The sequence below is a fragment of the Cryptotermes secundus genome, unplaced genomic scaffold, assembly GCF_002891405.2.
Source record: "Cryptotermes secundus unplaced genomic scaffold, Csec_1.0 scaffold130, whole genome shotgun sequence".
NCBI classification, from domain to species: Eukaryota; Metazoa; Arthropoda; class Insecta; order Blattodea; family Kalotermitidae; genus Cryptotermes; species Cryptotermes secundus.
The window spans coordinates 208,249-236,128 of record NW_019731216.1 but is presented as its reverse complement, the minus strand read 5'-3'; the positions used below and the strand labels follow the sequence as shown (position 1 = coordinate 236,128).

General features: G+C 42.6%; 1 protein-coding gene across 1 annotated transcript in view; it reads right to left on the bottom strand.

The window, feature by feature from the left end:
- Positions 1 to 27,880, bottom strand: part of LOC111866415 (GTP-binding protein Rhes) — a 170,158-nt gene that overhangs the window by 128,340 nt on the left and 13,938 nt on the right. The window contains exon 2 of the mRNA XM_023855339.2: positions 18,464 to 18,588. The gene's annotated coding sequence lies outside the window, so the exon portion shown is untranslated. The remainder of the gene's footprint in view (positions 1 to 18,463; positions 18,589 to 27,880) is intronic.

The window sequence follows — 27,880 nt, the reverse complement described above, 5'->3', positions numbered from 1 at the left end:
ATAATAATAATAATAATAATAATAATAATAATAACAATCATTATCATATAGGATATATGATGTGTATAATATTCCTGAAAAACAAAATATACACTGTTGTATCAACATTTGCTATATTCTGCTGTAAACGTTTTCAGGAATATTGTTGTGTAGACTGTCCCCATTATACACGCTACATACAATACCCTGTATATGAGACACAACAGAGTGCTTACTATTAAGAGAACCTTTATAACAATCGCAATTGGACAATATATCCATTCTGTATCTTGAGGCGCATGAGTGATTAATGATTAGCTGTTTAAAGATGCTCTACCAACTGCATAGATTTGCATCTAATAGCAGGATAATTGTAAGAAAGTGTATCAATATGCAGCTATGACTTATATTTTACCAGGACATGTATGGAGGGACTGAGAGAAACCACTAAATCTTCCGCTGAGATAGCTTATTTTCGGGACGAGGTTCGAATCCGGAATCTCCCAATTACGGGACAGGAGTGTTTGTGGCTCTGTGCGAAGTTATATTAAGGTGGCAGTGCTATTGATTGTGGACTATACTGGCAACCTGCACAGTGAGGTGCAGTGAGGGACACAGATATTTTTTTTGGGGGGGGGAACTTCATTCCAAATTCAATTCATGGGACTACGGATATTTACTGAAGTCAGAGTGATGATTGTGTCATCACTTCTTTATGGAACGAAAACCTAAATAACCCGCCCAAACGGCGGAAATACGCTTCTTACACGCAAGTAAATTACTTTAAATCGTTTGGAATTGGGAAGAATGCGATTTCCAGGCGGTATATCGGTATGTTCTCCTTCCAGGAAGAAATTCAGGACTAGTGAATTTACTATACCGTGAACAGAGAATGAAATATAGTTGAGAAACGAAAGGGATCTTTCGATTTAAATCAGAGATAAATGAGAATTCTGGAAGTCAAAGAAGAACTGGGATGCCGGAGGGATCACGCGGAGGTAGCACGAGGAAATGCGAATGCGATTTTGATTACGCTAGGTAATAAGGTCAGGGAAACAAACGAAAACGTCCTATTCTTTCATTTCTAAGATTTTTTTTTACGCCTTTGACTGCTCCTCACGCCAAATTCCAATCTCTCGAGATTTTATACGTCTTTCTCAGACAGGCCTTGCTCCCTCATTAGTTCCAGTTCATCTTCATTCCTGTTTCGTTGTTGTCTTGCCCCTTTTCCGGAGCCGCACTGGACTCTATTCAAGTGCCTGGAAACGCAGACGGTTATCTTCCAATCAAATAAAAAGCCATTTTTATATAATCATCATCATCATCATCATCTTCTTCTTCTTCTTCTTCTTCAGATTTATGGTATAGACCCCCTGGTATGTTAAAATTAACTTAATTTTTTTTACAATCTGGTAAGACTCCTTGCATGGGGGATGGGCCCACAACAAGACTTCTTCGTACACAGAGCCACACAAGAACAAAAGTACAGGTATCCATACCCCAGAGCAGGATTCGGAACCACGATCCCTGTGTTGCAGCAATCGCGAGCCTTATCCTATGCGGCACGTCTGAAAGGTAATTTTAAATTAATTAATGAATATTACAAAAAGTAAAGCTATCCCTGTAACAGGAAGTGGAGGCTCATAGGGTTGTGAGACGTCGAGGCTCCCACATTTTCCAGGCAGTAGGCTCATAGATGGCGGTGTGGTTTTCAGCCTTTCTCGCCGGCCGCCCTTGACCACCAGGAATATTCCTGGTGCCCATTTCTGTTAGAGGCTGAGTCGACCCCAGAGCCATAGTGCGCCTGGAAGGATTAGGCCAATTGAAAAAATCCACCGCATCGGGATTCGATCTCGCGACCTTCCAGCTCGTAGCACAGTGTCTCAACCAACTACGGTATCGCGTGCCTCCAATTAGTGAAAATTAACAAATTTAAATTAATAACGCTAATTCCAATTCTGGAAACGAAAACTTTGCTTCACATCACAGTTTTGCGTATTTAATTCTGAGGCAAATCACTGAGTTAATTGCTTTTGATTTCTTTCCTTAGTGTTGTTATAATTTTTGCCAACCGCCTTGTAAGAAACTGACATATGATTGAATAAAAGGTTATTCCGGTTTAAATGACGTTTAAAATTCTGCAATGCATGATGTATACAGAATGCGGTGGTATTACGTCTTTTTAGGCCGGTCACGGTAGCCGAGCAGTCTAAGTCGTGTACGGTCTTCGCTCGCTTGGAAGCCGGGATCATGGGTTCGAATCCAACTCAGGGCATGGATGGCTGAACTACTGTATGTGCAACTTGGTATATATATATATATATATATATATATGTATATTTTAACGTGTAGTACCGTTGCTAAACGGAGACTCTCTAAACAGCGGCCCTTGCTAGTTAACGCCGACAACATACACGTACGCAAAAAAAGAACGGGAATATGCAATCAGCTTCTAAGCAACGGCTCTGTAAACACGTTCCCGCGAAACGAGGCGCACACAACAATACAGTTATAATGGAAACACGAATGTTTTCTGTTAGGCCCGCCCCGAGGCTATATAGCGAGGACCCTAGGCCGTTAAATTTGTAAATATATGTAAATAGTGAAAAAGGACTTACTAATACGGACTATGACTGACAGATGACAGACCCAACCTCTCGTCAGAGAGGGCGCCCCAAATGGACAGGCACTAACTTTCATATAAGAAAAAAAGAAGAAGAAGAAGAAGAAGAAGAAGAAGAAGCGACAATAATCTGGTCACAGACTGACTGACCGTTCAGTCGCAATGTGACTTGGACTTGGACTTGGCTGAGGCAGTCCAGTTGAAAGTCCGCCTGTGAGGAGAAGATTAGGAGGTTGGTGTGTGAAATGGCCGCCAGCCTGTGACCGAGTTAGTTGATGGTTCTCAGTTGAGATTTCTGTTCTGTACGGGAGTTAGCTACAAGAGTGAGCTGTGAAGAAATGACTGTGTGTCTGATATCTGTAGGGTGTAACTCAGTGAGCACATACGCAACAACAAAAGAGCTGAAGAAATACGTCTTCTGGGATGTGGCATCGTGTAGAAATTGTGTTAACCGACGTTTCGGAGGAACATCGGTTAACACAATTTCTACATGGCGCCACATCCCAGAAGACGGCTTTCTTCATAGTCACCGCCGTGAAAACCTCAAATCTTACAAAAAAGAATTGTTGAAGGCGTCGTTTTATATGTGGTCCGTGCCGTATCAAAGGGCAGCAGGCGATTGGCAATCTCCATGCCTCTGTCTGTGACTTTCCCTAAAACATGGTACAGTTTGATTTTAGTTTCCTATCACCAGCACAAAATTTAATCAGAACAGGTTGAGGAGATTCAAAGTTAAAACATGCGTTCAGACAATGCTGTGTTAATCATAATGGATGTTTTGGAAATAACCAAAAGAAGGCCAGAGTTAAAAAGAAAATCTTCAGAAAATGTGGAGACACCTTATTCTATGGTTTACAGGCCTATAATATTTAATGTTCATAATTCAAAGTACGGACGATCACCCATACTGCTCCTGCAGGTAAAGCCCGGAAATAAGACTTTAAAACTAACCGTCACTCCTCAAAGAGCTGTAAGCTTTGCCAGCATCCAGAGAGGAAAACACCGGCATCAACTAAGATTAGATTCAGAAGTAATCCCAAGGAAGACGAGATTAATGTCAACATGGACTTCAGTAAAAATTTGTAGAGAGCAGCTAACAGTAAACAAAGAAAGATCCGATCTGTTGCAGCCTGTATATGATGTGCTCTTAGAACTGGAATCGTCAACCAGTTGCCCGCACACCTCTTACTGCACTCGAGAAGGGTTTTGGATGTTTGCAAAAATCATAAAATCATATTTTGAGATCTTGGGTTCTTTATGAAGATTTCTGTGTTCTGAGGTGCGATGTCGCACAGACCGGTAGGTTTTTGCGAGAGAACAAGAAAGTAAGTCGAGTGTCAAAGTTAAAGTCACTTTACGACCTACGGTCAGTGGGTCAGCCCGTCTTAGTGTCGAGTCCCATCTAGAGCGAATGTCCAGATTTTAATTACTGTTTTACTGTTGCTATGGATTTGTCAATGTCTGGCGTCCTCTCTGATGAGAGGACGTGTTTATCAATTATCATAGTAATAGTCAGCAGAAGACGTCATTTATATTTATAGAATCTGTCAGTTGTCAATGAGTACATAGTAGAGATTACTATCATTTTTGTGGAGTGTGACTATAGACTTCGTTTGTATTGGTAATTGGATTTGTAGGACACTTTAATACAGCGTGTAATTATACTTACAGTTCACCGTTACAAATACACTAGTGTTCAGAGTCATGTCTTCGTTGTCGTTACTTGGTAACGGCCTTCAACGGCGGACGTTCCCCTTCCTCTGGATTCCCGAACTATCAGCGGCCTCAGCTAGAAATTTCTAACAGCACCAACTCACAACGACAGAGCGCCAGTTCTCCAATTAACTGACTGACTAACTTAGACACTCACCAGCAAACTCAACTCAACTAACTCTCACTAACTGTTCTGCTTACATCTCGGCGCGGACCGCTCAGAAAACGCCGTTCCGTTATTGCTGTGCAATTATTGCCGTGGAAATATGTTTGTTTGCGACGCCATTACTTAGCAATGGCTGTTGCATAGCTACTTCTTTAGCGGTCGTTGCCTAACAAGGGATGCATATGCCATAATACACTATATACTAAACTCCGTGGCCTGTAGCCCGCAAGCGAACTATACCGACCCACCGCCGATTGTCAGCGAAGTTAGTGCAAATGTTAGCGGATAGAGGGTGTGGCGTGGTCAGTGCAACGGATCCCCACGGCCTTTAATCTCGGTTCTCTAGACCGGAGCCGCCATTTTCTTGAAATAGCTCCTCAATTATCATCACGAGGCTGAATGGACCCCGGTCCAGACCTACTACTTCTAAGAAAATCTGGTAGGGCCAGGAATCGAACCAGGGATCTCTGGATCTGTAGCCAAGAACTCTGACCACTAGACCACAGAGGCGGTCCAATACACTATATACGTACGAGTATATACGTACAATATGTACAAGACCTCTGTGAGCCCAGGCTGAGAAATGCAGATCATGCCCTATCTTAAGTAGCTCAAGCTACAACGGTAGCCTAGTTACGTGCACAGTAGTATGCTTGGCCGCTGCCAAGTATAAGCCTCTTCTTATATTTTGAAGTCGAGTGTGCAAAGTGGTAGGAATATACGTCGTAAGCAAAGGAATAAGGCAATAAGGCCTGTCATTCTGTGGCCATACTTAGCCATCTGCCATCGGCCCTTGGTACTTCTTAAACCTCTTCCGCTTGTACCCTCCAACCCAAATTCTGCCCTGAGAGCACCTTCCAGCTGCTTCTCAGTGAACTATAGTTGTGACGCTACAGCACACTGCATGCGGCACTCGTTAGGAGTGAGCGAAAGGTGAATTGTCCTGTGCTTAACTAATTAAGCACTATGCCTTGAAGGCGTATTTGGCGGTCACTGGTCAGCTTCAAACCCCGCCCGCTTTATCCCGGGGAAAGAACCCGCGGTACCTATTGGAAAGAGGCTGGGTGGGCCCCAGAAACAGCCTTCTAGATAGTCTGCTCATAGATGGCGGTGAGGTTTTCAGACTTACGCGCTGGCTGACCTTTACCCCAGGAAGATTGCTGGTACTCATTTCTGTTAGAGTCGACCCCAGGGCTACAGTGCAGCTGGAAGAGTTAGGTCAATTGAAAAATCGAATGACCTCATCAGGAGTCGAAACCGCGACCTTCCGGGTTGTGGCATAATGCCTGAAACAACTACGCTACCGCGTGCCCCATATCGATTGTGGTAGGACTGAATTACAACCGTTCAATATCTATGTAAGCTTCTCAAGAAAGACTCTCCTACACGGCCTTATTTAGTTATGTTTTTAGTAAAGGCGTCCATCTCATGTCTCTAAGTTCAGAATAAGAATTTCTCCCGAACAGTAGGGTCGTGTAGGTTTGTAATGCCATGAATTCAGGATAAGAGCTACGCGGCCTGCCGAACCCACAGGGGCAGTATCCTTCACAGCCACGCCGTGAGAGCGGAGAATACGCTGAAACTCGACATAATTTTCATGAAACGTTAAGCAGCTAACAGTTGGTTCAGGGTCCTTATTAAACCACAAATCACATAACCAGTCAATCCCTTCGGATAACTGGGATTTTGGCCTTTTTCTGACGGACCCAACAGAATATTTGTCTCCCATCCCTCCCATGAGGATGGAAAGTGATCCAGTTTCCGAAATGTCTTCTTCTAATAACGGACGACGAAAAAAAACCCTTCTCCATGTCGATACACAACGGACACTTATGCAGAACGTCAGGTAAATATTTATGTTGACATAACAATTTTGATCTGACTTTGCGTTCCACTTTTTTGCGTTCCACTTTTTTGCGTTCCACTTTTTTGCCGTCAGTGTGCAATGTCGATTAATATACCCTCTTCGTTTTCCTTTATTGTCACCACATGTTTCGGCGTAACCGGTCGTCATGTGTGCAGGTTGTTGCGATGACGGACTCTTCTGCTCACTGTAACGCTTATGCAGTTACCGCGGATTCTGGGTTATGTGGGTTAAAGAGCTGTTTATTTGGGTGTTTGCCTTATGGTTTTGTTGGTTTGTGGCCTATGGTTGTCCGGAACGTTTCTGTTAGGGCGAAAGTTTGTTGTATGGCGGTCGGCCATCGCGGTTGTTCCTTGTAGATGTTGCAATGAGACGGCAAGAAAAGCGGAACACAAAGTCAGATCTGCTTAGTGGAACAGGAAGCTGCAATTTAATATTAAATTAAGCCTAATTTGCTTGTGGACGGATGTTGTGTTTTACAAGATTTATTTGCCTAAATATCAGTGCCACAGGTGACAGTGTCGAATGTGAGGTTGATTACGAAAGGGTTTGGTTTGTGGTGTACTTAACGGCATTGTCAATAACAAAATTACATGGAGTCAAATGGTAGGATGACTGATGATTGATGATTTGGAGGGAAGCGCTTGCGGTCTAATTGAGGTACTATCCTAGTATATACGTTGAGGGCTTGGGGAAAATTATGAAAATACTGAGTCAGGATACGCAAGTCTAGTGCAATACCGCTATGCAAGCCTGCTTGGTGATTATGAACGGGTTTTGATAAATGCTGCAGACGTGTCACTGTATTGTGTTTCTACACATGCAGATACAATAGAAAGCATCAAAATGCTTATGAAATACTCAGTTATGTCTTGAAAAGAAGCGGCAATAAAATATTTACACCTCCATTTTCGATCTTGCTATGTTTGTGTAGTGTTTCGAGATGCCTTAACAGTTGACGTTATTCGTAAATGATTAATTTAACAACGCTTGTTTATCGAGCGAGATTTTTTATAATTCGCTTAGTGGGGATGTAGTCCAACTGGGTCCACTCGGCACTGCGGCCACTGATTGGCCTATTGTAGCCTGCCCCGGGTGATTATGATGATGGAGAATTTGGTGGAATGAAGATTGGCAGGGGAAACCGAAGTAATCGGAGAAAACCCGCCCCAGCGCCACTTTGTTCGCCACAAGTACCACATGACCAGGCCCGGGATCGAAACCGGGCCGCCGCGGTGGGAAGCCAGCGACTAACCGCTTGAGCTATGGCGCGGCCTACCGAGCAAGTTGGTTCAAGCGGTAATGCTTCTGATGGTGCTTGTTTCGAACCTCGATCGCGGCATCACCCATTATGGCTGAAATTCTACATGGCCTTCCTAAATCTCTCGCGGAAAATACTTCCCCCTAACAGAATGCGTTAATACTACAGATCAGACAATGACGTATCCTCCGAAATATTTCAAATTTACTACACGTCAATGAGCCCATCGCCGGATGCTAGTGCTCTAAGCGTCCCTCAATAAACTATGTGCAGATAAAAGTTAACAACGAATTCTGTTTCAATTTCAGAAAATCTATAGCGTCGAATTAGACGAAGTAAAACTATAGTGAAAAGCAGCTAGTTGAGGATTTGAGAAAAGGCGGATGTGTTCTAGTACAAGCCATTTCTCGGCACTGGTTGGAGAAAATGTGAAGTCCGCGGAAAGCTTGAGCCGGAACAGCTGGAGGATATCTGAACCAAGTAAAAGTAGGCTTACTGTCGCTACTACAGCAGCACGTGCGGTTTTATTTGTCGATCTAATGCTGAAAACAATGTACTTTTAATATCGCAATACTCACAATAATATATTTGTGTGTCGTTCAACAGTATTCATATAAAGCAGTCAGCACTGAGAGTAAGTTCTGATTTTTATACTCCGATATTCGCAGTTATCCTGAACATGTTAAATACACAGATAATTCTATATCGGCATGTAATGACGAATCTACATGCATACGTTGGAAGACCAATATTGTTAATGTCTCCTCGGGTAAAGCAACTTCCGAAATGTAAATATATCAATAATTGAGGGCACTATTGGCTGATGAATCGAATTGCAGCTCATGGCTGTGTAGAGATCACTATTGGGGAAAATAAAACACAGCCCTTTAAGCCTTCAGTAGAAATAGAGGAACATTATAAAGTTTTATTTCGGAATAATTTTCTGTAAGACATATGGTAGCATAGTTCGTTTAGGCAATATGGAACAAGCCGGAAGGTCGGGAGCTCGAGTCCCGATAAAATCTTTGGTATTATTCAATTTATCTAATCTTTCCAGCCGTACTATGGCACTGGGGTTGACTCAGCCTCTAATAGAAATGAGTACCAGGAATCTTCTTGGGGAATAAAGGGCGGCCGGCGCGTAAGGCTGACAATCTCACCGCCATCTGTCAGCTGACTTTCTAGAAAATGTGGGAGCCTCAACATCTCACAACCCTATGGGCATTCACTGCCTGTAAGAAGGATAGCTTTATGTTACAAAAAGGGGGGGGGGGCACGCGGTAGCGCAGTTGGTTGAGGCGCTATGCTACAAGCCGAGAGGTAGTGGATTCGAGTCCCGATGACGTGGATTTTTTCAATTGACCTAATCCTTCCAGTCGCAACTATGGTCCTGAGTTCGACTCATTTTCTAAATGAGTGCCAGGAATCTTCCTGGCGGATGAAGGGTGGCCGGCTCGTAAGGCTGACAACCTCACCACCATCTGTCAGCCAGTTATCTAGAGAAAATTTGGAGCCCCGATGTCTCACAACCCTACGAGCTTTCACGGCCTGTTACAGGGATAGATTTATCTTCTCTTTTACTTTTACCATAAAATTAAGCACCATGACATAGGAGTACAGTAAACTTAATATTTATTTTCAATACTGAAATATATGCTACGCAGGTATGCATAACAGTAATGCTCTAAATTGCATTTGAAAGACGCCAGCTTCGAGTCGGCCGGCATACTGCCAACCCTGTGGGTTTTCATGATTTTCCTCAGCCTCTTGAGAAGAATGCCAAGATAATTCCTCGGCTCGGACCACATCGAAAAACAATTCTTATATTGTTGCGTGCGTGTTTGTTTCCACGGGAACGTGTTTACCAGCCGTTACTTATAAACGGGTTGCATAACCCTAATGTTCTATTGTATGTGGCAGTGACTGCTGTTAACAGAGTCACGGCTTATCAATGGGCCCATCAGCCATATTATATATGTATAATGTCCGAGTATAACGCACCAATGGATCCACTAGTTTAACATGGAAAATTTACTCTTATTTTGACAGAAAATTGTAAATGGAAACCAGACCTGGAGATGGCGCACATGTTCCGAAACATGTCAAACTACACAGCAAACTTCATTACTGGAAGTAGTGTTATATTCGCAGGAATGTAATAAATATTGCCTAACATTGAAAGCTTTTTTGAGGCACACTGGCAGCTTCCTGAAACAAACCACAATCCTTGGAAATATAGAAAAATGATACACTTGGGCCTCGACTCGTGAACGGGTTATGATGGGAACTCCTGTTCTTGCGTACAGTCGTCATGTCGAAACATACTTTCCTCACATAAGACAAAATGTAATTACCTGAGAGCTTAAGTTTGTGAACAAAGTCTATTTAGCCTATAACACTGTATGCAGTTTACTTTATAAATCAATATTGAAGGGCGTATACACATCGACAGAAAAATATATAGAGTAAATAAGTTAATTAGAGAGAAATGAAAAGTTATTATGCCATTCGCATGTGCGGGTGCTCTTACGCAGGCCCGGCGGTTCGAGTGAAGTGACTGTGGCGCTGGCTTCGGGCCTCGTCGGAAGAGAAACAGGATCCAGGAATCTGACAGGTATTTGCTTCCTCCTAGTCATAAAATTTTAGTTTGTATTTCTAGTTATTTCGACAGAGCTGTTGTAACCTAAGTTCGGCGTTAGTGATAAGGGCCTCAATATTTTGGTTGCCGCGGGGCCCCTGAAAATGTAAATTCGGCATTGTTTGTAAGTCGAAAATTCGTATGTCGAGGGCCAAATTTCTTTTAATATAACATAACTAATGACTAAACAATGACAGTAAAATCTCGTGGAAACAAATCGATTAGACCGGAGGCCAGCACTGGAATGGATCAACGGGAAATATGCTGCGGTGCACAGACTAGCACGGCCATGTGAACAGACCACCCGCGTCACTTTGAGGTCGGAGATCGATACGGCGTACATATCGACCGTACCCGATGCGATTTCTCCCAGTGTTACGCATTTTTGCAAAGGCATAAAATGAATGTACAAAGAGAAACTCCCGTTTGTCTTCCGTCAATGCATTAAACCTCCGCTTCTACACAAAGAGTCAGAGACAAACATCCAGGTTTCACATTAATGGGGAGATTGCTGAATGTTCGTCTCGAAGGAACACCTGCAAATATTAAATTATTGTTTTATTTTTTTTAGTTTTGAATCTATGGAATCTTACATAGATTTTTTTTCCTTGGCACTGCAGCCCCAGTTGGCCTAGGCCTACCTCTATGAACTACGTTCACTTCGGTTTTTCTCGATCTTACACATACGGTAGGACTCCTTGGGCCAGTGATCAGCTCGTCGCAAGGCCTCTACCTGTAGACAAACACAGAAAAACGCACACAAACATCCATGCCCTGAGTGGGATTCGAACCCACGATCCCGGCTTCTGAGCGAGCGAAGACAGTGCATGCCTTAGACCGCTCGGCTACCGTGACCGGCCTTTCATAGAATTATAAAACTTAAATATATTTAGTGAGAGATGTTAAATCAACTCGAAGATGTAATATAAATTCATTTACGGTAATGTGCACCCACCAAAATCTAATCATAATAATATTGTCTCGTAGTATGGAGTGACTCTCGTCGGGGTTTTGGATTGAATATTAGATTTATTGACCACTTATACAAACGACCTTGAACTCCAAGTAATTACAGCGCCACCGCTAATTTCCACAGTTCACAAACCACCACAACATCCACTAAGCCTTTTCCAGCTTGCTGTGTCGTCACCAGCCGTTTCCTGGTAACGGCTTCTAACAGCGTAGATTCTTCAGCTTCCGCGCTCAAGTCCCTTCTGGATGGCAGTTCCTTTCTAATTGTCCCTTTTCTTCACAGCCCCCCCGTACAGAGCTGACTTGGTCGCACAAATTATCTTCCTTATAACTCCTCGGCACGGACAGAGTAGAAAACGTCGTTTCTAAGAGCACGTCTATTGTTGCATAGGTATCGTTTGTCGTGGGAAAGTGTTTAGCGAGCTGCTGCCTAGAAACGTCTCTGTCATATTTCATTATCTCGTGGTCGTTGCTTAGTAACAGCTCTACGCGCTATGATGTTCATATTTGTAGAAATATCGTTATTTACGTACTTCAGTATAGTAGAACGTCGGTAATTCGAACCCACTCTAGTCCGAACTGCCTTACAATAGTCCTCCCCCCAAAAAAGTATCTCCTAAAATTACAAATTTAATTTGATTATTTTACTGTCTTTCAGCAATAATATGTTATTATGAAACATAACAAAATGTGTTAATGGACTTGTCTCTCTAATTAAAAGATGCAACCCGGTTACCGCTTTCGCCGAGCTTGGCATGTAGTCGAACGTCCCCTATTTCTGGTCGTTGTTTTTGTATGAAACGAACCTAAATATCATTAGAATAAGTAATTTACTAAGAAGTCGAATTTCTGTTTGAAATCCAGTAATCCAAATAATTCCATAGTCATCACATATCAGTGTTTTAGTTAATAAGTCTCGATTATCGAGGATAAACTGTATATACTTAAAATATTTCGAATAAATAATAAAAAAATTTCTAAGAGCAGTCATGTCCTTAGGAGAAATAAGTTAGTGAATGACTGTAAATGAACCCTTCCATCTAATTTCGATATCGTTAAAAATTTCTTAACGAGCATAAGTGTTAAAATAATATTCACAGGGTCCTTCCCTCCCCCTTAAAATAAGGAGTCTTCAACTTTAGCAACAAAAAATAAAATTGAAACTGCAGATTTAGGAACTGATTAACCAATTTAAGGGGGTCTCCCTCATTCACAGATTTAGCATAAAATAATTTATTTAGGTACTTCATCATCATATGAAATTCTATGTTCCATCAGCGACGACAATTGAGATTCTTCTGACACGTGACTTCGTATAGTTTGGTATACAGACTGCGATATTTCGGAGGGTCCTTTTTACTCTATGTTCGGTTTAGGAGACTGGAGAAAGTTCCTTCAAAACGAAATGAGGTTGCGTCACATCCCAAAACAACGACATTTTATTTCATCACAGCTTTTCTCAGCTCCGTGGAAATCTAATTAGTGCCCTCAAACAAGACACGATTACAGTTCATACTGCATGATTACCTAGCCTGCACACGTCACTAGGTTCCCACGAGAATCGGCCAAGCAATGATGAATTTCACAGGGGCACGGACTCTGCTTCAGCCACAAGACCAAGCAGTGCAGATTCTGAACGGAACTAGAACAGCCTTACTTTGCATGACGATCGATACCTCAGACGGTACAGCGACTACGGTACGGGTTGGACTAAAGAGGAATTGAGGTTCGACTCCTGCCAGGGGCAAAACTCTTCTCCGCAACGTCCAGACAAGCCCTGCGGCTCGCCTAGTCTTATACCCAGTGGGTACCGGGGGTAAAGCGACTGAGGCGTGAAGTTGACAATTCACTTCCATTTAGTACTGAGGACAACAATAGTGGAATTATACCTCCGCTCTCCCATACACCTTCGTGGCTTGGTGCGTAATTTATTTGACACAGGGAAAATATTACATTTTTACCTCTGAAAGGAAAATAATGCGAATGTATGGAGGGCTACAGATGGATTGGCAGAGCATGTAACATGAATGAGTGAGATGCATACAGATTTTAGTCGGAAAACCTGACGGGAAGAGACCACTTGAAATTGAAGGCGTGTGCCGGAGAATAATGTACTTTCAAAATGTGCAATCAACAAAACAATAACAATATTCAATAAGACAAAACAGATTCTATCGTATCAATATTTGTTTGTGCAGTTATTATTGCGACATGTTTCGAGCTTACTTTTTAGGCCATCCTCAGGCAATACACAACCAACAGTGTAAGTCCATGAACTGTGTCAAAGCATTAAATATGGATCCATATTTTAGTAGAGATTAAATTAATAAAATTACAAATTACAATTTGAAAGATCGAAAAGACAAAAATTTTAGAATGGGGTTACGCGACGGCCAATTATTAGTCTGCTCATTCTCGTTCTGGTCGAGACGGCCGAACTACCAGTGACGGGGGCATTTTGTGCTGGGGTCCTTCTCAATATTTTGAATCGTTACACTCTTCTTCTTACTATGTGAGGTCTAACCCCTTCAGTCTTCTCATTACTGTGTTAGGTCTTTTTTTTATTGCTATTGGGGTGGGACTAAGTCCCTTGTACTGCGGCCACATCTGGCCTAGTGTACCAGCCCCAGATGATAGGTGAGGGTGATTGTGGAGGAATTGGTGGAATGAAGACTGGCAGGGGAAACCGAAGTACTCGGAGAAACCCTGCCCCAGCGCCACTTTGTCCACCACAAATCCCACTTGACAAGACCCGGGATCGAACTCGGGCCGCCGCGATGGGAAGCCAGCGACTAACCGTTTGAGCTGTGGCGCGGCCTGTGTGAGGTCTAAATGCATTGTTTTGGGTATGAATCCAGTTCTAGTAGATTTTGTGTTGGATTGGGTATTTCATGGATATTGTACTGTGTGTTTTTAAGTACCCGTGGTGATGATAGGGATACCGTGGCAACGGTTCCGTCAAAACTGATTATTAGTGAGAGGCCTCGCGGGAGAGTACTGTTAGCACGAATCTTAAAGATATGTTGTGAAATTACGGATTAGATTAATCTGGCTTAGGATAGGACCCAATGGTGGTCTTTTGTGAGCCCATGTTTATAAAAGGCGGTGCATTTGTTCAGTAACTGAGCGACTGTTTTGTTTCTTAAGGATTCTGCTTATGGAACAAATTATCACAACAGATTAAGCCAGTTTGTAAATTATATAAGTACAGTTAACATTGGGGAGAAGAAAGAATTTGGAGCCTAGGCCAGCATTAAAATGGATCTACTTTGAAAGATGCGTCTATTAAAATCTTTGGAAAAATCCGCTGCTACACGATGCATTGTGTCTTCCAGCTCTGAGAACAATGTGCTGTACTTGTCGCATATTTCACTGAGTGCCTCAATTTTGTTATTAAGGCAATGAAATTGGCGGTGCATGTACCAAGCATGGAAACCATGAGGAATGCTAACAAGAATTTGAGGCAAGAGTAATATTTTCTCCAATTTTTGTACCGCTTGAGTGGAAAACTGAATGTTCTGAGGGGGTTGTTTAACCTCAGACCAATGACTGCGTAAAAGTCATGGGGACTATTGTGAACAGTGTGTTTATTTGCCATCAAAATGTACGTTCGTGTTCGACAGTTAGAATATAAATGGCGCATTTATTATATATATATATATATATATATACACACACACACACACCGTTTAAAAACTACAGGATGAGTCGACCCCAGAGCCATAGCGCGGCTGGAAGGATTATGTAAGTTGAAAGAAATCCACATCATCTGGACTCGAACCCAAGACGTTGCGGCTAACAGCATAATGCAACAAGCAACTACACTACCGCGTAATTTTCACATATACTGAATGCCAAACTTGTTTCGCTGTGTGATATATAGGTGGAATAGCTCGCTATCAGTAAAACCATACCCACCTCTACACTTCTGACGAGTTGTCCTGGTGACTGAAACCTGATCAAGTGCACGCCGCTCCATTAATTCCTTTTACAGAAATCTGTTCAGTCGTCACAGAGTAACTGAAAACTGCAGGTCTGTAGCAGAGTCTGTAGAGCCGCAGAACTTTCTTAACTGATGACGCAATAAACGACTTCACTTAGATACGAAATCTGCAGTTTATTAATCTTAGTCCCTCTGTTTTGCATAACTTCGATTGCTGTCAATTTTTGTCCCTGAAAGAATATGCTCAGTGGATCACTGGAAACTGTCGATTGAGCGCGATGTTGTGCACCTGCTCACTTCCTTTGTGCAGCAGTCAATATAGACAGAGTTTCTAGACAGGGAACTTCAAAGTAGCTTAGAAACAATCTCACTTCATTCAGGTATCGAAATATCAGTACGTTACGCATTGTGACTTCGGCGAATTCTTCGAAATTTCCCTTTTCGCCGTTGAATTGCTAAACATTTCATGCACAGTTCCTACAAGTGTGATAATATCGTTCCTTACAGCTATACGTTTCAAAGAGTCACCTCATCCCGTGCCTTGTTTGCGAGCAACTAAATGCTGTCCTGACAATTATTTAAGTTCAAGTCGCAACACTGATGCTACTCTGTTTTTATTTCCACCGATAACAGAATCTCCGTATAATGTAAACGTCAGCATCTTCCGCAAATGAAGGTCGCTTTCAAAGTACTCCCGGTTGAGAGCTGTGGAAATACCGTCGCAAGCCGTGTCAAAATTCCTGCAAACATAGCCCTGTGAACGGCTGTACATCCTGCTCGTGGCTTTACGTACAAAAAACATTTTATGTACAAATATTACGTTTGTCCTGTTTTTATTCCAAAACACAACGTTTCGGAGACTGGATTCTGTCTCCGTCTTTAGACAGAACTTATTCAGTTGGGCCCAGACGCTAGAGCTATTTCCTACCTCCTGAAGACAGAGACAGAATCGAGTCTCCGAAACGTTACGTTTTGAAATGTAAACAGATCGTGTTTTGGATAAAAAGAGTAAAATTCTCTGGCTTGCGCAATTCAACGCGAAATACACAGAAGTTGGAACTCGAAGGCACGAAGCAGTGGCGAAGTCTGTGTTTTGTTGAAGAGTGCGGACGTTCCAGTCCGGAATTTCAGAAACGCAGGATGGACAAACAAGCAGCCTTGAAATCTGAATATCATATACGAGTATTAAAAGGTAAAAATTGAGACACAAATGCATTAATGAAATATAGGGTGTATAGTACTGTGTGACACAGATGAGCTTGCGGGGGGGGGGAGCAGTGAATGACTTCTATTGTCAAAACTGACGAGGAGAACAGAGTAAGCTCTTGCAAAGTTCTGACTGGAAGGACATTATTTAGTGCTCTGCATGGAATGTATACAGTGACGTTAAAGAGTTAAAAGCCGGCCTGAAAACGAGTACCCAGGCAGGCCAGACTAGTCTAACAAGAACTTGAGAGCAACAAAACAACCAGGAGGACGGTTTCAAGGAAGTTCCGAGGTGCAAGAGGTGAAACACGGAGGATATCTCCCAAACATCAAATAATTCAGAAGTACCAGTCACAATAGCACCGAAAGTGTTAGTAATCCGAAAACTTTTTTGACCCCTTACGAACGTAGGATATGGAAAACTATACCACTGGTACTAATTTCAATTTCTGATAAAATCTGGCGTCGATAATGGACAATATATGTGAAAGTGTGCAGGTGTTTTTGAGCGCATCTCGAACGTAACTCACGCTTAGGTCGCTGAGCGTTTATCGAAGGGAAGGAAGAGAGATGCACAGAAAACCGAAACGCACACTTCATTACATAATTCTTCTGCAGGTCGTCTGAGTTTCGCGATGCTAAATTAAAAAGAGAGCTAATATTTACTTTGTGCCGGTCACGGTAGCCGAGCGGTCTAAGGCATCTACTGTCTTCGCTCGCTTGGAAATCGGGATCGTGGGTTCGAATCCTACTCAGGGCATGGATGTTTAGTTTCTGTGTGTGCGAGTTTTTCTGTGTTTGTGTACAGGCAGAGGCCTTGCGACGAGCTGATCACCCGCCCAAGGAGTCCTACCGAATGTGTAAGATCTAGAAAAACCGAAGTGAACGGAGACGTTCATGGAGGTAGGCCTAGGTCCACTGGGGATGTAGTGCCAAGGAAAAAAATAGTTACGTTGTGCTCAATTAATCACCATAGTATGAAGACGTATGGAGAAGTGCAGGTATACCTCCACGCATTCTTAACCTCAGCAATAGATGGAGGTGTAAATCAGATTCACACCCTAGCCGACTCCCCCGGCGGAGCTGTGTTCATTGGGTACGAGGCTGGGTCGGTTCCACAGCCTGTACGGAAAGGTGGAGGAGAGGAAATCTCTTTCTTTCACCGCGCTTTTAATCTCGATTAATCTGCTGTCCAGTTCTGTACCTCCTTTTTTTTTCCTTTGGCGCTACAGACCCAGTGTGGGTCTTGGCCTACCTCTATGAAAATCTCCGTTTCACTTCGGTTTACTATATCTTAGACATTCGGTAGGACTCCTTGGGTGGGTGAGCAGCTCGTCGTAAGGCCTCTACCTGTACACAGACAGAAAAACGTATACGCACAAACACTGAATATCTATGCCCTGAGTGGAATTCGAACCCATGATCCCGGCTTCTGAGCGAGCGAGGACAGTACATGCCTTAGTCCGCTCGGCTACCGTGACCGGCTCCGCATCTTCTAGCTTGAGTTACCCCGGCTCCTCTTGTCAGCATAGTAAGAAACAATCATTAGATGCTTCCTCTGAAAAGGCTGATCTGGAAGTATAGCTCTAGACTTGTACTCGGGAGGTGCTCGGTTCGATTTCGGGGCGAGACACAGGTATTCTGAGATTTCTCACGGATTTCCGCAATCCCTCCAGACAAATGTTTCGACAACAGCTGGATTAGACTACGATTGCTTCCTTCCTAATCCTTTCTGATTCATCACAATTTATCGTCTTGCCATTCGACTGTAAATTATCTCGATACCGAAAGCTTCATTAAGTAAGCAAGAAAAAATACGCCTTAGACAATGGACAATACCCAACATAAAAGGCTTATAAGTATGATGAAAGAAACACTGTTAAAACCCTTCAGAGAATCACGTTTCGTACATAGTGTAATGAACATTTTAAATCCTTAATCATTTTGCCTTTTAATATCTTTCTTTTCCCCTTGGCACTACAGCCCCAGTGAGACTAGGCGTAGCTCCATGAACTTCTCCGTTATTTTAAAATCTTTACGTAACATGATATCCGTTTTCATTTCGCTCCATGTCGTTTTCAAGCTATTTGTGACTTACCTCATAAATCCAACCTGCGATGGGGCTACTGTTGAGTGCGGTAATGACCAGCAACAGTTGTCGTTGGACGACTTCCAAGAAACACCTGTTGACACGGGACTTGTTGAGGCAACCCTCCACAGGTCCTACAACACACAGTACCGCAGTCCGGTCAGCTACAGTTCTGGCAAAATTAGTTCGTCTGGTGAATGTACTTGGGCCCGAGAATCCCTGAGCCTTTGCAGCACCAACAACAACAAACAGGTCAGCCAGCTCGGGTTCCTAATCTAAACAGTTTTCCTCTGGGCAACATGTTGAGAGTAGCAGCTGCAGAACAGCAGATTATGACAGAGTTCAATGGTGGTGTGTAGAGGAAGCAAAAATAATGGTTATTACAAGTTTCTTAAATCTAATGAAACAAAATGGCCACTAGACTTCATAGGCCCCTGAAAGTCATAAAATGTAAAGCGAATAGGGAGGCGGCGCTATAAGCTTAGTATGAAGCTGCAAAAGCTACATATACAGGGTGTCCGGATGAAAGTATCCAAAATAAAATCATTATATCTCACAAAAAATTATTATACACATTAATGGGTTACACCATTGCAAAAGGAAACTATCAAAGTTCTTTTCTGCTTATATAACTTTCTCAATAAATTTAAATGTGGACTCCCTTGGTGGCACGACAAATATCCAGGCTTGAAGCACGTTTGATGTTACCATAGCCACAGCGTCCCTTATGCGGGCTTTCAGATGTAGCAAGTCGTAAATCTTAACCGGTAGACAGTGTTCTTCACACAACTCCACAAGAAAAAATCCACTGGGGTTAAATCTGGCGACTTAGGAGGCCAAGCAATTGGTCCACCTCTGCCAATTCATATCCCTGCCATCTCTCTGTCCAAGTGATTCCTAACACGGTGGCAAAAATGTGGCGGCGTATACGCGTAAGGCGGTTATGAAAAAGAAAATTATCAGAGTTCCTTTCCGATGACATAAACCGGATACGTGCATGTCAATTAGTTTCCGAGATAATTTTTTTTTTTTGGATACCTTTCATCCCGAAACCCTATAGATATGTCCTTACTTTCAGAGACATATCTGACACCTCATAAGGGACTCTTTATTCCAAATTACAACTTTTAGGGAACCGACCGCTACAAGAATAGAAAAGGCGGAACTGCCGTTGCAGTTAGTAAAGACCTCCCCCCCCCTTGTGTCAGTAGAAGCCACAGAGTTCTGCATACCAATTGGCAGTGACGAAGTTTCACGGTGCAGGTGGCTCAAGATCTTGCCTGTGCTGATGCGAAATTCACTGAGCTCTTAACCTTTAAATATAAGGCTATATTTTCAGGTGATCGGAATACCAAACATGAATTTGGAACAGTACATTTTCAAACCCTTCAGGGAAGAATCTATTGGTCTTCTTTGACATGAATGATTTCGAAATTTCAGCTCTACACTGCCCCACTCATTATTCACCTGAGAGGAACTGTGACGGGCTGGATATTGTGGTCCGTCAGAGTGCCAGATATTACTGTCTCTGACATCCTGGACTCAGACCATCTAACAATAATATTTCACATGCTGTATTATGTCAAAACTAGGAATCTTCCGGAACCTGTTAAAAAATTCACAGATTGGGAAAGGTTTCGAAGTCTCGCCTCTGATATAATCACCTATAATTGAAATTAACTGGAGGCTAGAAGCCTATAAAGCGGCAAGCGTCTTTACAGCTTCGACTGCTTCGGGGTATAGGCTGTCGACCAGTAAGCTTAAACTTTCGGACTTAAAAAAGATCTTCCTGGCTTGGATCGTTTATTAAACTCAAGAATAGGCTAAGAAAGCTGTGGCTTGAAACCAGGGCTCCAGCGTATGAAACGGCAATAATTTCGTCGCGAAATCAATCGAGGAGTGACCCCATAGAAAGACATTTGAACTATGGGAAACACTTCATAAAGAGCGATGGACCAATGCACCAACTGCTGTTCATGGTCCTTTAAGCTTTAAATTTCAACCTTTAGAGAAAGGCAGCGCAGTTGTTAGCTGATTGGAAAATCAATTCACACCTCACGACCTGTGTGACGAAAGACATGAAGGGCGGATGGATGCTAGAGTGCAAGCTCTGTTCGTATATAGTATAGACAAAAACCTCCCTGAACGAATAAGACCATGTGATTTACAGAACTTAAAATTTCTTGAAATTGAAAAGGTCTGACGAATTAATGGCATTCCGAGTGAATGCTTCAGGTACCTCCAGGAAGACCATCAATATATCTGACACATTATTTAATTACTGTTTTGGGATCTCGAATTTTCCAACATCTTAGAAGGAAGCAAAATTGATAACTTTACGGAAACAAGATCAGGACCCTAAATTCGCCCAAAATTTAGCACGATTGGTGTCTTGAACTTGACGGTCAAGCTAATGAACCATGTGACCTTTAATTTCAACAATATTTCCACCGCTGAAATATTCTTGGATGTGGAAAAAGCCTTCGAGTGTACACAGCACACTGGCTTGCTATACAAGTTATGTATATTGGAAATATCTACCAGTCTGTTAAAGATTATTAGCTTTTCCTTTCCAAAGAAATTTCAGAATTTCAGTCGAAGGTGAAATGTCTACGCTAAGAAAAATGTAAGCAGGGGGGCCTCAAGGTTCCGTCCTGTACCATACACTGAACAGTATGTATACAAATTTCGTTCAGAATTCTGCAACTTCCGACTAGTAAGCCTAAATGTTTTATTCAGAGCCATATTAGCACCCTATTCTCTGACACCATCAGTTCTTCCCTGAATAAAGTGGTTTCCAAAGCATGGGGCGCCTCCCCCTCCGCCAGGGAGGGCGCGCGGATTATTATAAGAAAATTGTATAGTAAAACTGAATTGATTAAAATTCTCAAAATGTAATAACGTTTGTAAGATCATGATAAATATTCGTTGGTAAAACCTGGAAAACTTGTGCATTATACATATAAACAAAGTTGAGGAGGAGGCTGCGATGGACTCCTTACATAGATGGGGGGGGGGGTGCCATTGTATAAAAATTGGAAACAACTGCTTTAATATGAGAGATAAATTTTCGCATTGAATGCAGAATACTGAGCAGACGAAATATTCACTGTATCATGATATTTGTTGGTCCTTGGCAGTACGAAGATGCAAGGATCTCAATTTATTTTCAAAAAGAAAAACTTGTTCCACTCTGCAATAGCCTTACTGCTTACTGTAAGAGCGAGGAGCTGAAAGTTCCTAGCAATGCACGTCATTAGGAAATGAGTGCAGCCTCTGGCTGTATTCTGTGTCGATGTTATTACACAAATGCATTCACATTGTCTATACACAACTGCGGAAATTCACTGGGATCAATTTTCCAGCGCTGTCTCTCTCTAGCTCGTCGCAAAAATCGATATTTAAGAAGAATATGAAGCGCAGGGAACTCCCCTTTTCATCTCCACATCGCTTCACCTCGCTAGTTAGAGAAAGATTATCAGTAGTTTCAGAACGCATTCTCTTCTCTTCTCATTGTAAAATTTATGAACTTGTTTTCCTTTCTCTTGCTCCCACTTGGAGTACAGGGCTGATTTCTCAGTTTCTTGATGATTTTTCAGACGGAAGGCTCCCTGGACGGGTGATCAGCTCGTCGCAAGGCCTCTACCTAAACACAGGACAACACAAACACAGAAAAAGGCGCGCGCGCCCACACACACACACACACACCAAACAGCCATGCCATAAGTGGGATTCTAACCTACGATCCCGGCTTCCGAGCGAACAAAGACAGTACTACATGCTTTACACAGCTCGGCTACCGTGACCGGCAAATTTATGAACTTGTAATATATAAATTAATGTTTCTGATATGGACCGTGGTCCGTGTCTTGATATTAGCTGTATAGAGGGGTCCAATGGGACAGGGTCTCTTTCGTATTTTGTTCACTTGAACACGGAAAAGGACCAATTTCGGAAGTGAGCTGGTTTTAACAAACCCCAGTGGGCGAAGTCCAAAATAAAATTTGCCGATTTGCCGGTCACCCAGTACATACCTTAGTCACTGTACTAACTGCGCTACGAAGCTCGCATTACTAGGGAGGCTCGGGAGTACTTCAAGGGCTCGAAGAGTATTCACAATTAACAGTACTATCTTACGGTATATGACACCGTGAAGTCTGTAGTCTTGCTGGTTGCTAGTTTTACATTTTACTCTTAGGCCCCGAAGGTGGTGGTAGTACATAACTTCGAAAATTCAGACCACACGGTGTCACATCCCAGAAGGTAGTACTCGTCATAATCACTAGCAGAAAATCCAACGAANAAAAAAACTAACATGTCGAATTTGGATGCAGGCAGGCATACTTGGCCCAAATTTCGACCAATCGTACTCACGTTTCTGTTTGTCCACATTTCTTCCAAACGACTTAGAGGACAATAATTTGAAAGCATCTCTGTTCATATCCTGATTCCTTCGAATCATGGACTGTACGTTGCTTGTGACATCAGCCGTTCATAGCAGTTAACAACTCGAACAAACAAACGTACCGATTATAACCGCCCTTTGTAGACGCCATTTTGGATTTCATCGAGTGTACTGAAGAGGAGAGGATGAGTTTGTTCCGGTTAACTACTGTAACTGCTACTAATTGGAATGTTTTGTCGGACGCAAATAGTATTCAGGTGTGTGGAATTTCTATAAGATTTGGATGGATACTACACTTACAGGTGGATATGATGGCTTGGTCAAGGTAAGGTGGGCACTCGACTTTGTCCCTGGAGTGTTGGCAGGCTGTAACTCAAACGACCAGAGGGGACACATCCAAGCGAAACTCATTCACTCACTCAGAAGGCAATGATCATTAATACTGTGTATTTATTGAAGCACTTTTGTTGTTGCACAAACACAGTAGTTCATTTTCTCTGCGACATTGGTAAGACGTAATTCAGACGTTTCTGAAACACTCTTTATCGCTAATTTCTCTAATTGCCGAATAACGAGCTCGGTGAAAAAAAAGTTAATATGTTTATTGTCCTCAATAGTCGAAATGGCTAAGAAGTTTGGAGATTTAGTATCTGGGGCCGGATGGCACTCAAGCATGTCAAAACGCGATTACTGAATTATAAAGTGTGTTTAAGCCAAGCGTCTCCATAGAAAGGCATCCCTTCTCGCTTTCACAACTTGAACTAAGGATGTCTCCTTCCAGGTACTGACTGGTTGGTTTAACAGTTATGAGTGCATAAAATTCTTATGTTCCCCAATTACAAACAAAAGCGGGCAATATTCAGCTTAGGAGAACTTGACTGCCCGCTATCAGTTCCGATAATTAAAGCGAGATGCAGAGTCGGTCATTTAAACGCCTCCTTCAAAAGTTACGATTTCTACTAACGCGAAAGGTTAGAAAAGGGAAAGGAAGACAAACCATTACGGAATAATTGTAAGCAACATATTTACAGAATTTTGAGGAAAATCTTAAAACTTTTCGTCCTGTTAAATATTTCTGTTCAAGTATTCACGTCAAAGCATATCAGGCCTTTTCATAATTTTAATATCCTTCCTAAATGTAAAGTGTAAAAGACTTTATGGAAACGGAAGCTTAACCAGTTGTGTCAGAACGGTTTGCATTGTGTTGCAGCACACGGTTTAGTGACCAGTTTACCTACTGCAGGGAAGTCGGGTATTGATCCTAAGAGGCGGGGGGCACAAGTGCTTCACTAATATAGTGCAGCTATAACGCCCCTGACACCGAGTTGCTGGTCGTTGGTCGTGTGTGTGCCAAGTATTCAGTACATCATCCGCTATATGCCTCAGTGTTTTGTTTCGGCCACACAGCTACTTGATTCTTAATATCGGATAGCGACAACACAAATATTTATTTTCAATTACAGGCTTTCTACAAAAATTACGAAAATTTCTGTTAGTACTGTACATATTTTTACACCTGGCCGTTCTCAACAGAATGCCTAGCAACGGTCCTGTATTGTTGGCCCCGTGTTTGCCTGAACGTGTTTACCTAGCAACGAGGGTTTCTGGCTCCACAGAGTAATGCTTTGACAAAATCTGTTAATGACTCCCGTTGGGTATCTTGCACTCTTGAGGTACAGGTCGTTTTTACTGTTTCGATGGAAGATCTTGCTTTGCCACCCAACTATCGAATCTAGGTCAATATTTTCAAACCAAATGTACGTCTTTATTCGTATCAGGGGATCAACTTATAATCTATTTCTGGATTCAGTTTTAATCAAATTAATTACATTAAATCCACACTCGCAATCAACACTTGTTAGCTGAAACGTCCAAGGACCGGGAGAGCGGGGTGGCCATGATATCGGACCCGACTTCACTTCACTGAAGATTTCCTTTGGGGACTTGTTAAGCATGATGTATGCTTTCCACCTTTAATTGAAAATGATATTGATCTAGAGGCATAAATTGTAGAAACAGCTTCATCGCACCCGAGAATAAATTCATTATAGATGTGATATTCGTCACTGATACATCTAGAAGCACTTCGAACTGTGGAACCTCAGACAATACTTCATATGTTTGTTACATTTCCATACAACTGGTTTTCTTTACCTGGTCCTCCAGGCTGGGGGTTGGGAATGAAGCCAACAACCTCATCCTGTAAAAAGAATTTTGTTCAGAAACCTAACAAACAGCCTCGGGTCATCATGCGTGGGTCCATTCCTATGGCAGCAAAAATATTGTTACAAGATTTTCTGTGAAGTAGTGGGTCTTGAACGGGGTCCACTCGATCTCGTGAGGATAATTGAGGAACTATTTAAGGAAATAGCGGCTCCGGTAAGAAAACCGAGATTAACGGCCGTGGGTATCCGTTGCGCTGACCATGTGGCACCCTCTATCCGCTAAAGTTGGCACTAACTTCGTCGACAAGCGGCGGTCGCTCGGTCGGTATAATTCGCTTGCGAACTACAGGCCACGGAGTTTTTGGTTGAATTAACTAAACACCAAGACATCAAGATATATAGGGGAGTAAAGTGCAGCTCCATGTATCCTTAATATGAGACCTAGATGTACGTTTCGTCAGCTTCACGTCCTGGTCTCTTTACAGCCCAGCAAAAAGCCCTCATTCCCATTGTGTGTGAGGCTGGGTGAGCCTCAGAGCCGGTCTGGACGCTGTGGGGAAAACAAAATCTTATGCCCCTCTTGGGAACCGGACACATAGCTCTGCCGTCCACTATATAGCCCGTAGGTATAGCGACTTAAGTAGAAACTTCAAAGAGTTTGTTTTACTACATGGTAAGCAGCGGAAGTGAACACTGATTGTAGCTTACAATGTTCAGCTTCAGACAAAACTGCATAAAATATTCGTTAGGAGTGAGGTAAAGGAAGTAAACGTAATCAGTCAGACTGGGGACTGGCTGAATTGTGTGAAGTGAGAGATATGACGAAAGTAGTTCAGTGTATCGGTGATCCTTAATTACGAAAACCGTGGCCATATACTGCCACCAGCAGCTTCTCAATAAACCATCAGTTATTTCAATATCAGTCACGTGGTGTTCTGATCGGTCACAATATTAAAAGTAACATCAGCATGGTCGCAGGCACTGAGAAGTCGCGACACAAGGCTACAGTACGGTTTCGGATGAAAAATTTACCCAGCTTTGACACAATTGCTACCCGACCCCCCCCCGTAAATTCATCGACTGCACTATACAATAGCTCCGAGGGTGAGTGATGGTCAGATAGTGACACATCGTTACGTCATAATTTGAAAATTTTAGATTCTATTTTCGACGTGTGAAAAGAACGAACATCGCCATGCCTCACATCTTGTTCAACACACAGGACTTTACTTTCGTAAGATCCCACTTTCAAAGTATGACGTAAGAATAGATGTTTTGTAGACAATTTCTTTACGTGGGTGATATGAGTAAATTTGGGTAACGCTTATTACCATTCAGTTAAGAAACTTTTGTCTTCTCGTCTACAGTCTAAAAACGTAAAAAGGTAAATTTATCCCTGCAACAGGCCGTGGAGGCCCATAGGGTTGTGAGACGTGAAGGCTCCCACATTTCCTAGACTATCGGTGCACACATGGCGGTGAGACGTGTCAGCCGCCCTTCACCCCCAGGAAGATTCCTGGTACTCTTCATAAGAATTAAAATATACAAAACTATAATTTTTCTGTACTTTTGTATGGGTATGAAACTTCTTCTCTGATATCAAGGGAATAGCATAGGCTGAAGGTGTTTTAGAACGTGGTGCTAACGGGAATATTTAAACCGAAGAGTGATGAAATAATGATAAGCTGAGAGAAGTGCTCAATGAGGAACTACACAACTTTGGCTTATCGCCAAATATAATTACAATGTTCAAGTCAAGGTGAATGATATTGGTAGGGAATGTAGCATACATGGGGGAGAACAGGAATGCATATAGTGTTTGCCCTGAAAACATGAAGAGACCACTAGAAAGACCTCGACGTAGGCGGGAGGATAATATTAAGATGGATTTAAGAAAAATAGGATGAAATGAAATGGACTGGATTCATCTGGTTTAGGATAGGGACCAGAGCTCTTGTGAACACGGCAATGAAGCTTGGGGAGGCAGGGGGGTTGCTGAATCGCTGAGCGACTGGCACCTTGTCATGGAATACTCATCTCCATCGAGTTAGTTGCGGGTCTGTGCTATGTGGTTGGAAGTCTTCATAATTCGAAAAAAAAAAAGTACAGGTACAAACTGAGTGAATAAAATGTTCTTCTGTTGCCTGTGGTAGAAAGGCCAGTGAGCATGTTCTCATTTAGTAAGCTGCAGAAAGTTGAGGTAAACAATCAGCGGAGCACACGGTAGCGTAGTTGATTGAGGCACTGTGCTGCAAGTCGTAAGGTCGCGGGTTCGAGTCCCAAGGAGACCATTGGATTTTTCAATTGACCCAATCCTTCCAGCCGCACTATGGCTCTGGAGTCGACTCAGCCTCGAACAGAAATTAATACCAGGAATCTTCCTGGGGGGTAAATGGCGGCCGACACGTAAAACTGTCAGCCTCACCGCCATTTGTGCGCTGATTTTCTAGAAAACGTGCGGAGTCTTGACGTCTCACAACCCTATGAGCCTTCACGGTCTGTTACAGGGATAGCCCTACCTTTTCTTAACTGTTACCTCTTCCTTCCACATCCTCTCCAATTCATTATTTGTGGAAGCATCATTAGTCGAAATTATAAATGACGATGAATAAGAAATAATGAAATATGCTACACCTCAAAGCCCTTTCCTAAAACGTAAACTTGTCTCTGTGCTTAACCACTATGACATGAAGGCGTATGGCGGAGTGGATGTATAGTTCAATGTTTTCTTGACCTCGGCACTAGTTTGAGGTGAGTGGTCAGCTTCATGCCGCTGCCGCTGTGTCATATATGACCCCCACTCACCTACTGTAACTTTTTCAAATGTATAACCTTTTGGTATTAAGCCTTAACATA